We start from the raw sequence: 15,000 nt of genomic DNA, 5'->3' as shown, positions 1-15,000 counted from the left end.
GCCTCTTTTCTATTTGCAGCCTTCTGAGGTAAATATCAACATTAACGTTTTCCACAGGCTAATAAATTAGAAAAAACAACAATGAATAAAACAACCATTCAGGACTTTAAACTGCTCAGTTTGCAACACACTGATCTAATCTGATGTGCCCAAGCCAGATACCTGCCATCTTTTCTGGGATGCTAGTTCATTAATGTCGGGGCTCAGGCTTTGAGCTGAGGCAACCTTCATTATCCAACGAAGTTGTCCTCCACGAGCTGTCGTCACGTCTGCTTTTCATCCATTCCAACAACGTGCCGGCCCCGTCACTAAATATGTGCGGCTTCAGCCTGCACACACGTAAACGCAAAGCATACTTGACCAACGGCCACACAGGTTACACTGACGGTGCCCATAGAAATATCTTTAACACTGTTAGAAATATGCGCCACACTGTGAATCCACACCAAACAAGAATGACAAACACATTTCAGGAGAACATCCGCACAGTAACAACATAGACACAACAAAATAAATACCCAGAATCCCATGCAGCCCTAACTCTTCTGGGCTGCAATATACAACCCCCCCCCCCTCCGTGCGTCGGTTGAGGTGGGCGGGGGTGTATATTGCAGCCCAGAAGAGTTAGGGCTGCATGGGATTCTGGGTATTTATTTTGTTGTGTTTATGTTGTTACTGTGTGGATGTTCTCCTGAAATGTGTTTGTCTTTCTTGTTTGGTGTGGATTCACAGTGTGGCGCATATTTCTAACAATGTTAAAGTTTTTTTTTTATACTGGCACCCTCAGTGTAACCTGTATCGCTGAAGATCAACTATGCCTTGCATTCACTTTTGTGTGCGTTCAAAAGAGCACATACTTGGCCTGCGGGCCAGAGTTTGACACCCATGGTCTACCACAACATTAAAAAAGGGTTACTTCCAGCCTCTTCGTGGCATCAGATTGTGGCCCGTCATCAGACTCGTACATGTAAAAAATAAGAATTTTTTGTTAATTGCTTTTGGGGGCCCCCTAGTGGCCGGAAGGCCCTAAGCAAGCGTTTAGTACGCTTATGACTTGGGCCGGTTCTGATGTATATATATATATATGTACTGTATATATGCACTGTATATATTTATGTATATATATATATATATATATGTACTGTATATATGTATGTATATGTACATATATATCCATCTATCCATTTTCTACCGCTTGTATGCATATATATTATACATGCATACATGTGCGTCTGCAATCACGTTCCACAAAACATTGACTACGTTATTTGTTTCCAAATTAATTATTTAAATATGAATATATGGGAGACACTGAACGTGCACAAACGTTTCCTAAATAATGGACCTTTGTTGAGACTGAAACACATTATTCATGTATACATTGTTTCTTATTGAGAAATATGCTTCAATATACCAACTTTTCTATTTACATTCACTGTTCAAGAACCAATTATGTTTTTAAATCGAGGTTCTTCTGTATTTTTTCATGTTTTTTTTTTTGTAATGGTTTTTATATTGTCTTTTTTTGTGTGGATTTCCTTGATGGACTATGTGGAAAATAATTATAAAAAAAAGTGGATGAGAAAATGTCTCTGAATGTTCTGCACCCCTGTTTGAATGCCAGTGTTGTATTGAGCAGAGTATAACTGCCTGCAGCATATGTGTGTGTGTGTGTGTGTGGAAGTAGCTCCACTCTCTAAGTGATTCTTGGCACAGTAAACTAGTTGAGACTGAATCATTAGTGCCTTTGCCGGTTGCAAATAAGTCATGCGCTCCTCAATTGCCTCGATTCATCAATTCATCATCATTAATGTTATCCTAATCAATTTTTATGCTCCTCACAATTTTTGTATCGGCATTAATTTGTCGAGCAAAAGCTGCCCGGAATTCTCCTTTTTTTTTTTTTTTTCCCCCTTTTTTTGAATAGTGAGAGTTGGCTGAGTGGTGTGCTGATTAATCAGGGAGACACAGCGGCTCTCAGTCTTGCGTGTTGCCACTTTGTTTTCCAGGCTGGCGTGAAGACGGCAAGCTCGGTGCGCTGCGCCACCCTGGGGCTTCATCACTGTTAAGTGCTCATTCCAGCCCCGCTCAATCTTCTTCTTCTTTTTTTCCACCTCCGCCAGGCTGTCACTCTCACCCTCTCTTTGTCTCCACCCCGCATCCAGAGAGGATACGAGCCTTTCTGAAGCAACCTTCCACAGATCTTATTTCAGTTTGTGGCTCCAATCACAGAGCGAGGGTCCTCTTCGCCTGGCGTTGGGCATCTGGACGTGATTGTCTCATTGAATTACAAAGTGTGCCAGCGTCCTTGAGTGGCAGGGGGGGTGTACGTGATCAAGGATGGCTGAATGGAGAAGAAGTGTTGTGGGATGCAAAGGGGAAATCTGTGGAGAATTGTCAGCCTTATTGACTGGGAGGCTCCAGCACGTGTTCTATCGACCGGCGGCCATGCAATCATACAACTTGAATTGCACACACACATGTTGTCAGGCTCATTTGCACACTGCAAAGACGTACATTCGCAGCTCAAACGGCGAGGGGCAACTGCGCCGTCCGGCCCTGCTGCTCCGGTTCCTTTGTGCTCCCCGCTTCCTAAGTGTGTTGGCAATATGTAACCATGTGATGCATCACGCCGCTGCTTCCTGACGTGTAATTGTGCGAAGAGAGGGCTTATCGATCGCCACCGCGGCGTCCCCATCAATGTTTAATGCAGTCTCCCTCGGTCCATCATTGCCCCCCCGCCCCTCGCCATATGTAGAAACTGCTCACCATTGGATATTGATCCATCATGAGCCCCGAATGAGGAGGGGGGGGGGGGGGGGCGTCTTAGGTTGCGGCGTCATACTTCGGCTCTGTCTTTTTGATTTGGACCAGCAAAAGCACACGGGTCACATGATTCACCGTGACTAATATTGTGCAACGTTGCCTGCGGCGCTACGTCCTGCGGCTGTGCGGGTCTTTGAATCCATCTAAGGAGGACTAGTCCGACACCTACAAGCTATTGTTTTCCAATAGATTTATGAGCCGTGCTTGCCAAGTCAGCCCTGAGCTTTCTTTATTAATACCTCCTTTTTTTTTTCCCCAAGTCTTTTTAATTTAATGTGGGTTGCCGGCAGAGCTGACATAGCAGAATGCAGGATTCTGGGCTACCCTTGAAACGTGAGGGAGTCGTCATTGGTGTGTTTTAGTCATCCTCGGTAAAACTTCAGAGGACAGTTTGTGCACTTGGACTTAGGGCTGGGCGATATATAGGGATGATGTTTGATAAGAAATTATCGAGTTTGAGCCTATTATTGAATCCTCTTATCCAGGGGTGTCCAAACTTTTTCCACGGAGGGCCGCACACGGAAAAATTAAAGCATGTGGGGGCCATTTTGATATTTTTCATTTTCAAACCATAACAAAATATATGGATTTTTTTAAATTTATTTTACCTTTAGGGGTCCTGGGCACCATAAAGGGTCTCAGTTATTAAAATGTTAAAAATAAGTCTAATTTGTATTATTATTTTTTATTTAACGCTTACAGTAAATCTCTATATCAACTTAAAAAAAAAAAAGCTTTTATGGCTTTTCTGTCAAAAACAACTTTGTTTTTTTATAGTAAAACTGAAATATGCAGTATTTAGTAATTAGAGCCCTAAAAGATCAATATTGCAGGACACCATTGATTTTAATTCTTTAATATTTTTGAGGTTGTTTTTAATCGATTAGGAAACGCTAAAAATTACAATGGCCATTCTTTCAAAAGTTGATTTTTTTTTTTGGACACACTGTCCGTCTATCTGCGATGGCAAAATATGAATGTTCTGAATTTTCACTTTAGTGCCAAAATCATGCTGACATCACAATGTCCTTGTTTGGATAAATAATCATAATATTAATAATAACTGATTAGGGGGGTGTATATTGTAGCGTCCCGGAAGAGTTAGTGCTGCAAGGGGTTCTGGGTATTTGTTCTGTTGTGTTTATGTTATGTTACAGTGCGGATGTTCTCCCGAAATGTGTTTGTCATTCTTGTTTGGTGTGGGCTCACAGTGTGGCGCATATTTGTAACAGTGTTAAAGTTGTTTATACGGCTACCCTCAGTGTGACCTGTATGGCTCTTGACCAAGTATACCATAACATTCAGTTGTGTGTGTGAAAAAGCCGTAGGTATTATGTGATTGGGCCAGCACGCAAAGGCGGTGCCTTTAAGGTGTATTGGCGCTCTGTACTTCTCCCTTTTTTAAAAAGTCATAAATTTCACTTTTTGAAACCTATATCGATAATTTCCGATATTACATTTCGAAGCATTTATCGGCTGATAACATCGACAGCCCGATATTATCAGACATCTCTACTGAGAACCCATCATTCATTCCTTTCATATTCACACATTGGTGATGGTAAGCTACATTTGCAGCCAGACATTTTTAGTAAGTGAAACGATGGAAACGTGGCTGCCAATTCAGTGGCATGTCCAGACTTTTTTTTTCAGGGGTGGCACCTGTAACATTGTCAGTCCACCCCAGGGTCAGCTGTTGCTACTATAGTGGCAGTGGCGGGCCATGCGTTTCCCACCTAGGCCTGCAGTGATGTCCGACTTCAATGATTCCCTCCCCTCCAAGGTTTCTCATTGTCATCCTATTGGGTTGAGTTTTTTCTTGCCCTGATGTGGGATCTGAGCCGAGGATGTCGTTGTGGCTTGTGCAGCCCTTTGAGACACTCATGATGTAGGGCTTATATAAGTAAACTTTGATTGATTGATTCAAAATACCATCAATGATGTCACCACATTACCATTGCTGGAGAAATACTATACATGAATACATTTACACCCTACTGAGCATTGAATCACATCAACAGTGTACAAAACAGGTTATTTTCTGGCGCATTTAAAAATCAATAAACCCTCATCAGCAATGAAAACATATCTCATGTAATACTGTCAAAATGAAAATTGCAAAAAACATATATGTGAAAAAATTAAAGAAATAAAATATCTGAACTCACAATCTGTAGAACCCATTCGAGCTTCCGGGGTTGGCCGGCGTCTTCTCACAAGATGTAGTTTCTCTTTAAATATCCTTCTTGAAAATGACCTTGCAAATATATGTGTTGTCTTGTCTAATCATAAAAGATGCAGACGAGGCGTGTTGGCTGAGTTCTTAAAGTTTACTCCACAAGGTGCTCATCAACAACATCCAGCTGTCGGCATGTCTAAACGCGGCTACTGCACGTGCTCTTCACTACTGTGGCATGCTGGGTAATGGAGTGTAAGTACTTGGTATCGGATCGATACCTACATTTGCGGTATCATCCAAAACTAATGTAATAAAACAAACGACAGAAGAATAAGTGATTATTACATTTTAGCAGAAGTGTAGATAGAACATGTTAAAACGGAAAATAAGCAGATATTAACAGTAAATGAACAAGTAGATTAACAATAATTTTTAAAGTTTGTCCCTCATAATAGAATGATAAATGACACAATTTGTTACTGCATATATCAGCAGACTAATTATGAGTCTTTGTTTGTTTACTTACTACTAAAAGACAAGTCGTCTAGTATGTTCACTATTTTATTTAAGGACTAAATTGCAATAATAAACATATGTTTAATGTACCCTAAGAATTGTTGTTCACATAAAGACAATGATGCAATTTTTTGTGGTCCCCTTTATTTAGAAAAGTATTGAAATAAATGTTCGAACCGGTACCAAAATATTAGTCTCGAGACAACCCTAGTAGAAGAACACTACCGCCGCATTCTTCCAATTGGCCGACCACTCATTCCCATTCATACACCAGTGTGAGCAACACTGGGAGCAAAGACACAACAGCAGCGATTAGGGTGGTGAAAGCTGAATTCGTACCAGAAAGGCTCTGGACGACCGCTCTACCATTTGAGCCACGCCCCCAAGGCTCCGTGTGTCGCGGCTGCATCTCTCCACTTCAGTAGTGTGTGTGTGTGTGTGTTCTTGTATTTCTACCCTTCTTGAGACATGAAGAAGGAAAAGTACCTTCCATATGAGGAGGTGTGAACAAGTGATGACATAAATCATGGTCCCAATAACATTGCATCTAATAGAGAATGTCTCATTTGCACCCCCTGGTGGTGAAATCTATCAAAATGAGGGTGGTCCCCAAAAAGGAGGGATTTTTCAAATTGAGCGTGTGTCACTTTTAGAAGTGCTCCCCCTCTGGCCAACATATGAAATAACAAGTGTGTGTAAGGAATTGAAATGTGCCCCCTTTTGGCCAAAATTAATAAAAATAAATAAATAAATATGTATATAGAGACATACTGTAATAACGAAGTAAATAATGAAGATTAAAAACCAATTACAAACAAAAAATAAAATCAATTAACTAAAAGCAGTCTTTTTCTCACAATGTGTCGACTTTTTTCTCATAAAATTGGGAGCAATTTCTCATATTCTTTCTGTTTCTGTAATATTGCAATATTGTCTCGTAAAATTATTACTTTTTTATGTAAAATTATTACTTTTTAATGCAAAATGGTGACATTTGTCATATAAAATTCTGACTTTTATCACAAAATTGCCAATTGTGTTGTTGTTCTTGTACAATAGTGAAATTTGAGTAAAATTATGACTTTTGTCATAATTTTGCCAAGTAAAATTCCGAATATTATTATAATATTGCCAACATTTTTAAGTTTTCTTATAAAATTGTGACTTGTCGAGTGAAATTACGACTCTTTTCATAAAATTGCCAACATTTTAAGCTTTTCTTGTAAAATTGCGACTGTTATTGAGTAAAATTCCAACTTTTATCATAATATTGCACAAATGTTCAGTTTTTCTTGTAAAATGTTGACTTGCGTTGAGTAAAAGTACAACTTTTATTATAATACTGCCAAAATTCCAAGTTTTTCTTGTGAAATTGTGACCTTTTTCTTGTGAAATTCCAACTAATTTTTCACAACAGACTTTTTTATATTTGCATAGTATGTATATAGTATAGTAGTATAGTATGTATATTATTAATGTTGTAAATACACATAGAAAGGGTGGTCCTAAAAAGGTAGCCATTTTTCGGCGGTCTCAAGAAGGTAGCAAATACAAGAGCGTGCGTGCGTGCGTGCGTGCGTGCGTGCGTGCGTGTGTGTGTGTGTGTGTGTGTGTGTGTGTGTGTGTGTGTGTGTGTGTGTGTGTGTGTGTGTGTGTGCGCGTGTGTTTGAGCACAGCAAAGCAGGCTCTGACTCACCTGGTCCTTTGACAACAGCATCTATTGTTTTGCATGCATTAATCACAGGTAGGGTTCTAACTATATGAACATTTCATGACCAAATTGACATCATTATTATCGCGGTATTGTTGAATGTGCTCAAAAGGTACTTAGAGACACTTAAAAAAAAAAAAAAAAACTACAATCAATAGTCACAGCGGTAGAAAAACCCACTGTTTTGCATGTTTTGTGCCTCTTATGCTTCACTGATAGTGTTTTAGTATTGTATCTGCTTTAATGGCTAAGCACTTTAAGATTGATTGCAAAAAAAAAAGTGCATAACAAATAAAATCTCTTATCTATTATTTCTGGCAGGCGTTGTGGCGTCCTACTCTGTTCAGCAGTCCTTGAACGCAGCATATGCCTCGGAGTATAGAACGATCCCAGTCTAAGAGAGCACAGCTTCTATGTCCGATAGCTGAGTTGCTCTGACACCGATGTGTTTGTGTAAGTTTTTTTGTTTTCATGTTAGCATTTAAGCTAGCGAGCTGGCTGTCAGTCCATGAGTGTATCAAAGTGAAGATATCAATCAAGAGTTTTTCTATCGTTTTATGTTAATATGGTAGTGCTTAGAATGTCCACCCTGAGATCGGTAGGTTGTGACTTCAAACCCTGGCCGAGTCATACCAAAGACTATAAAAATGGGATCCATTACCTCCCTGATTGTCACTCAGCATCAAGGGTTGGAATTAGGGGTTAACTCAGCCACCGCTGCTGCTCACTGCTCCCCTCACCTCCCAGGGGGTGAGCAAGGGGATGAGTCAAATGCAGAGGACAAATTTCACCACACCTAGTGTGTGTGTGACAATCATTGGTACTTTAACTTTTTAACTTTAATACTAACCGTCAGGAGTGATACCGTTTATCGTTACGTCCCTAATCACAAGACTGTGCACTCTGTCTTTTTACAGTGTTTTAATTTATTTTTTTTAGAAAACAATGCCATCTTATACTCTGTTAAAATCGGTAACTGTGGTAACAGCTGTTCATATAAGGATATGTGTAGAATAATTGATCATGTTCGGAAAGGCCTCTTAAAACAAGGAACACATCCCAAGGGCCAGTGGACAGGTGTATTGGCCCCGCCCTACCACTAATAACCACTTACCATACTCCATTTACTCATTTGCTATTCTCAATAGGTCACCTCTCCCACGGGCATTTGACCCATTTGTCTCCACCTTTACCATCCTATGCCTTCCCCTCCCCTCCCCTTTCCCCCTTACAAAAGGAAACAGCCCTGCCAGCGCCTGTGCGATTTGACTAAATCTTGTGTGATTTCCCCAGAGAAAGTTGTTGGCAGCCCCCGCCACGTTGGCTGGTTTCACGCTCTACTTCCACAGGGCCTCCCCAGTTGAGGGCTGCTGTAACAGGATGGTCTTAAGGAAATTGGGGATGGATGCCGGGCTGTCATTGTGGTCGTACACTGGAAATTGCTCTTGGAGTCAGCTTGTGAATGTTGTAGCACACTAATTGGTATCATGTCTGTGGACGGCTTCACCCAAAAATAAGAACGTTGAGGACACTCGTGGTTTGTCGTTCACTGCCGGTGTGCTCATTTCATGATCAAACCAAGACCACTTGAAGTACGGATGACAGGATTCCTTTGAAATGGTTTCCAAATCATTGCGAGTTTACCGCTTCCTTAAAACGCGACATCTGCGGGGGCCACGCTTCGCTGAGAGGAGAAGGCAATGAGGCGGGAGCCAAAGGGGCTGGAACGTCTCCTTGAAGGAGCGACAGAGTATGCAGCTTGCAATGCATCTCTTGCATCAACAACACGTGTGGGTGTCGCCAGCCAACTGTTTGCTGTGCTAAATGGATCGCATCCAAGTCAGCAACACTCCACTGACATCCTGTAGACGATCGCCCAGGACCGGCGTTCAGCTACTTGCCTCCAAACACAACAAAGGCTGTGGAAAGAGATGTGGAAAAAAGTGAAATATGTCCAGGTCGGCTGTCAAAAAGATCGAAAGTTGGGGCCCGAGAAAGTGCTTCGCTAAATTATGGCTCCCCAAATCACGTTGCGAAGGCCAACATGTCCATCACTCCATAAATATGTGTCTGTGAACGATGCAGCAAAAGAGCAGATATTAATCAATACTGAGCCACTAAACTTCTCCTATGAGATTTCCAACAAATTTATGGACTGTGTGTCACTGAGGAACAATGCAAAAGGGAAGCCACAGCTTCGAACTTTTCCACCGGTAAAGTTTTATCTCCTCCGGGGATGTTGTCATTTTTCCTTTCTCGATAAACCTTCCATGTCTTGTGCAGTCTTCTGGTGATAGTAGACAAAGTGGTGTTTGTGCTTCTTAGGGGATGGGATAGGTCTCTTCCTGCGATTGTGAGACCCTGAAGAAGAACGATAACAACCCTGTATGAACGGTATTGTCGACTCGTCCTTGTGTTGTACATGAACAATCAGTATTGCAGGAAAACAAAATATGCAGTTGGTCATCCCTGTGCAGATGTAACTTCCTGTCCTCTGTGTAGAACTTCTGAAAGTGCCTCATGGGGTTTATTTCTATTCATCCAGCCGGACATTTGTGGGGCTCGTGGTGACTTTATACAACTCTACCTTAGTTAGAGGCGTACCATTGACCTATATGTCTTGGTTTATCCCTGTGATTGATTGGCGACTAGTCCGGGGTGTAGTCTGCCATTTGTCCAAAGTCAGCAGGTTTTTCTGCGAGTACAAATGGTAGGATATGGACAGATGGGTGGAATTAGGGGGTCTGGTCCTCGATAATTTTCTGCAGCATTACCCCTGGTCTTACCGTTTAATACTTTTGTGTTGGGATGCTTTTCGTTTTCTTTTTTCACATCGACTTTCAATCCATATCGACTATTAATTGTGCTGTTGTTAGCTATGACCAAAGTCCTGAATCGTATCCAGTTCAAAGTTATGGAATGTTTTTAACAGAAAACTGCTATAATTTTCACATACTGTCTTCTGAAAAAGACACGTTGTCTTATATTCAATGGAAAACATTTTGGGATTTTAATCAACATTTAGAAGCTCTCTCCCGGTTGCAGTTAGTCCAGAACGCGGCAGCACGACTTTTAACAGGGGCCAGGAAACGCGAGCATACAACCCCAATTCTTCAGAGTTTGCACTGGCTCCCTGTTTATTTTAGAATTGATTTTAAAACCTTGCTGTTTGTTTTTAAAGCTTTACATGGACTGGCACCTCAGTATATCTCGGACCTCATCCAAATTTACAATCCCGCGCGCGCTCTGAGGTCCGAGAGCCAGCTCCAGCTCCTGGTGTCCAAGACCAGACTTAAATCCAGTCTGTGGTCGGCCATAAGCTCTGGAACACTCTGCCCCTCCATGTTCAAACTGCTCCCACAGTGGAGTGTTTTAAGTCTCGTCTTAAGACCCACTTTTATTCTTTGGCTTTTAACACTACGTGAGTTGTGTGGTCCTTTGTCCTCTGTTGTCCTCTGTGTTTTATTTTAATACATTTTGATTTCTATTCACTGTTTTAATTGGTTTTACCCTTTAAAATCGTTTTTAATCATATTTATTTTTACATTGTTTTTATATTAGTTTTATATTTATTTATTTTTTGTTTTTATTCAGTCATTGGTGGAGCTAAGGATACTATTTGAATATTGTTTTTAATATTGTTTTTAATATTGTTGTGCAGCACTTTGGAAACATTTTTATTGTTTAAATGTGCTATATAAATAAAGTGGATTGGATTGGATTACAATACTTCCTTGTGGTGCGGATCAGTGTTTTTAACCCTAGGCCCGCAAGTTCCCCCTAGTACGGCTGCCAAGAAATATCTGTTTTTTCAGCTGCGGTACTCAGTTGTAATACACTTACCGTAATTTCCGGACTATAAGCCGCTACTTTTTCCCCTCGTTCTGGTCCCTGCGGCTTATACAAGGGTGCGGCTTATTTACGGCCTGTTCTTCTCCGACACCGACGAAGAGGATTTCGGTGGTTTTAGTACGCAGGAGGAAGACGATGACACAATGATTAAAGACTGACTTTTCATATACCGGTAGGCTGGTTATTTTGATAACGTACAGGTGAGCACTTTGTATTACTTTGCACCGTTGTATTATTTGTACTCTGCACGAATGCTGTTCGCCATGTCAAAGATGTGAAAGTTTGATTGAATGATTGAAAGATTTATTGTTAATAAATGGGACGCTTTGCGTTCCCAAACAGTCATCTCTGTCCCGACAATCCCCTCCGTGGTAGCAGGAACCCCTATATACTACGCTAATTACACATCAAAACCCTGCGGCTTATAGTCGGGTGCGGCTTATATATGGAGCAATCTGTATGTTCCCCTAAATTTAGCTGGTGCGGCTTATAGTCAGGTGCGGCTTATAGTCCGGAAATTACGGTAGTTAATACACAGTAATGATCATCTCAAATGAACAGAAGAAGTCTACGGCTAAAGTCATAGATAAGTTTCTTAAGCGCAAAAATTATGACTTAAGTAGTGAAGCTGTATTTTCATTTTCATTTTGATTTTATTGACAGTTTAATTAAGAAACATATTCATGATTAATTTAGTTTACTTTAGCACAACATAATTGTATGTACATTTATTTTTGTCTGTTATTTACGGTTCCCTTCTTAAGCAGTCCATTTGGTTATTACTTATTTTTCTAATCAGCCTGACCTAAGCCTAAAGTTTATGTGTTAAATAAATAATAATCTCTTTGATGAACACATGGTTTCATATCATTTGACAAGGTTGTAAACAGTAAGTACGTTAGATATTACTGAATGCACTAGGGTAAGATGTCTAATTTAGTGTTAATATTTGTTGTGAAAAGGGTTAACAAACCCTGGTCTAGATAATACATATGGGAGATGCTTTGGTGTACATTTACTGGAGTATAACTTTTGCTTCACAGGCAATTTTATAACCCCTTTTTTTGAGTCTGTCTCCAAGATGTTCGCGAGTGAAACCACACCCCACACTCTCCAAATGTATCATCATTTTCATGCACAGCTAGCGTCGTTGGCATTAGCTAACATTCTAACACGTCTACAAGTCTCTGTGTTAGTAATATTAACTTACAACGGCTTTCTGTTTGTATTGTTTCACTTTCACAAATTACTCAGGAAATTCACCAAAAAAACGTCGCCGTGGAGTTATTGAGTCTGTTCAGTTGATTGGAGAGCTAGCTTCCGCTGCTAGTGGGTCCATGACGAAGACTTTAGTTTTTGGCTGTTTTACTGCCGTGTTACAGGCACCATTTGGAAACAATTAAGGAATGTAAATAGATATTTATAAAAACGTTGTGTGTGAATAACTTATTTCACAACATATATATCTGCGGCTTATAGTCCAGTGCAGCTCATATACAGACAGATATGTATTTATTTAGAAATGTAGCGGGTGCGGCTTATATACTGGTGTGCTCTGTAGTCCGTAAAATATGGTATATGTTATATTTGTATCAATACGGTGTATTTGACTTATAGGTAATAGAATAGAATACATCTTTATTGTCATTGTACATTGTACAACGAAATTGCAAGCAAACCCATTTAGTGCAAATTCTTAGATGAAACATTGGTACTAAGATAAAAAATATAAAAATAAATAACTATCTAATAAATAACTAATAATATTAACACCCCATTGAGTCTTGTAGTAACTACCAATTATTGTATGCCTTACTGTGATATTATATTACAAAGTCAAATAGGACTCATTTCATAATTAATAAGCATTCACAGAGCATGCATTACCAAACCCCCACTTTTAACAGAATGAAAGAGTACAACACAAAAGCTTTACAGCAGAGCGACTTTGTTTCCATGTTTTTTTGTCTGACTAGAAGTCTAGCAGGGACGGATAAAACGCTGCGAAGCATCTGTCTCTTCTCTGTTCTTCACTGATACGTAGTGTCAAGTGATCGCTGCTGACTGAATTTGGTTCAGCTCTGTTAATTGATGCTCAGAATAGCTTCTTTTCCTCTGACTCCCCACCTAAATACGCTTTTTCTGGCTTCCCTGCAGAAACCGTGATGGACACTCGAGTGGCCACGGCTGAACTGGGCTGGACGGCGTATCCTAACTCTGGGGTAAGTCCTTTTGAGATGCTCTTTTACCCACTCTGGTGTTGGCATATAAACTGTATGAACACTGCGTTACAGCACATGCAGATCCACTGGCAGACAGGCAAATAGGCCGGAAGCCAGACAGGATAGGAATACAGACTTAAGTAGTGCCCAGTGTAGCTCTATTATGGGTATTATTTTCTCTCTGTCCTGGCTCATAATGACTTAATGACATAATGAGTCCTGCACAAACCCCAGAACACAGAATCTAAGTCCCAGTAAATGGGCACTGTAATGATACTGTAATAACACATTTATGCAGGGAAATGGAGGTATTAAGGTGAAAGTGAGCCAGGACAGCTAAAAGGATGCTAACCAGCTCTTTTAGGCTGGAAGGGAACTATTATCAACTTTCTTCTAGTTTCATGCACATGAAAGGTGTGGGAATTAAGTAGAAAGTGTGAGTTCTTTAAAAGAGTGTCTCCTGTTTCTTATATTTTCTAAAGACGTATTCCATCAGGATGATTGCATTAATGCACCTAAAGGAAATGTTAAGGTCTTGTTCCAGCGACTTTAATCCAATAATTCATTGACAAGCCCCACACTGCCACTGAGGGCAGTCAATGATTGCTGCCACATTTTCCAAGGCTTTAGGTCTTTGCAAGGGTTTTTACAATGGTATAAAATGTAATATACCTTTTATTGCTCTTAGACAAAGTGCTGGTCTGCTTAATAGAAGGGCCATCCTAACCATTTGTACACTCCAAACTCCTACAAACTAGGATTTTATATTGTGTTAAATGTGTGCTCTGAAATATGAGAAGAAACAGACACACACACATATATATATATATATATATATATATATATATATATATATATATATATATATATATATATATATATATATATATATATATATATATATATATATATATATATATATAACGCCCCTGCCTTACATAGTTCCGGGTCATCCTTGGGCAAGGTGTAGTACCCGAATGCCCCCCCCATCAGGGTTACGATACCCCCCATGAACTATACTATAAGAGGATGCGTTACCCGGCCCGGAGGAAGCCCGGGGCCCTCCTCCGGAGCTAGGCCCGGAGGTAGGGCTCGTCAGCGAGCGCCTGGTGGCCGGGCTTGCCACGGAGCCCGGCCGGGCACAGCCCGAAGAAGCTACGTGGACACACCATCTTCTCTGCCACGTGGGCCCACCACCCGCGGTCGGAACCAGTGGGGTCGGGTGCGCTGCCAAGTGGATGGCAGTGAAAGTGGAGGCTCCGGACGGACCAATTCGGGGCAGCAGAGGCTGACTTTCGGGACGTGGAACGTCTCTACGCTGGTGGGGAAGGAGCCTGAGCTGGTGCGAGAGGTGGAGCGCTACCGGTTGGATCTGGTGGGGCTTACCTCTACGCATAGCAAGGGCTCTGAAACCACACTCCTGGACAAGGGATGGACCTTGTTCACTTCTGGAGTTGCTCAGGGCGTGAGGGCACAGGCGGGTGTGGGGATACTCACGAGTCCCCGGCTGAGTGCCTGTACGTTGGAGTTCACCCCAGTGGACAAGAGGGTCGCCTCCCTTCGCCTTAGGGTTGGAGGGGGGAAAACTCTGACTGTTGTTTGTGCATACGCACCAAACAGGAGTTCAGAGTATTCAGCCTTCTTGGATACCTTGCATGGGGTCCTGTATGGGGCACCGGCAGGGGATTCCATAG

General features: G+C 41.1%; 1 pseudogene; it reads left to right on the top strand.

The window, feature by feature from the left end:
- The window catches only part of LOC133631212 (ephrin type-B receptor 1-like), a 475,430-nt pseudogene that overhangs the window by 212,751 nt on the left and 247,679 nt on the right, over window positions 1-15,000 (top strand).

Source organism: Entelurus aequoreus, linkage group LG16 (genome assembly GCF_033978785.1).
Source record: "Entelurus aequoreus isolate RoL-2023_Sb linkage group LG16, RoL_Eaeq_v1.1, whole genome shotgun sequence".
In the NCBI taxonomy this organism is placed as follows: domain Eukaryota; kingdom Metazoa; phylum Chordata; class Actinopteri; order Syngnathiformes; family Syngnathidae; genus Entelurus; species Entelurus aequoreus.
The sequence above is the reverse complement of the archived record's forward strand: the minus strand, read 5'-3'. Positions and strand labels throughout refer to the sequence as shown.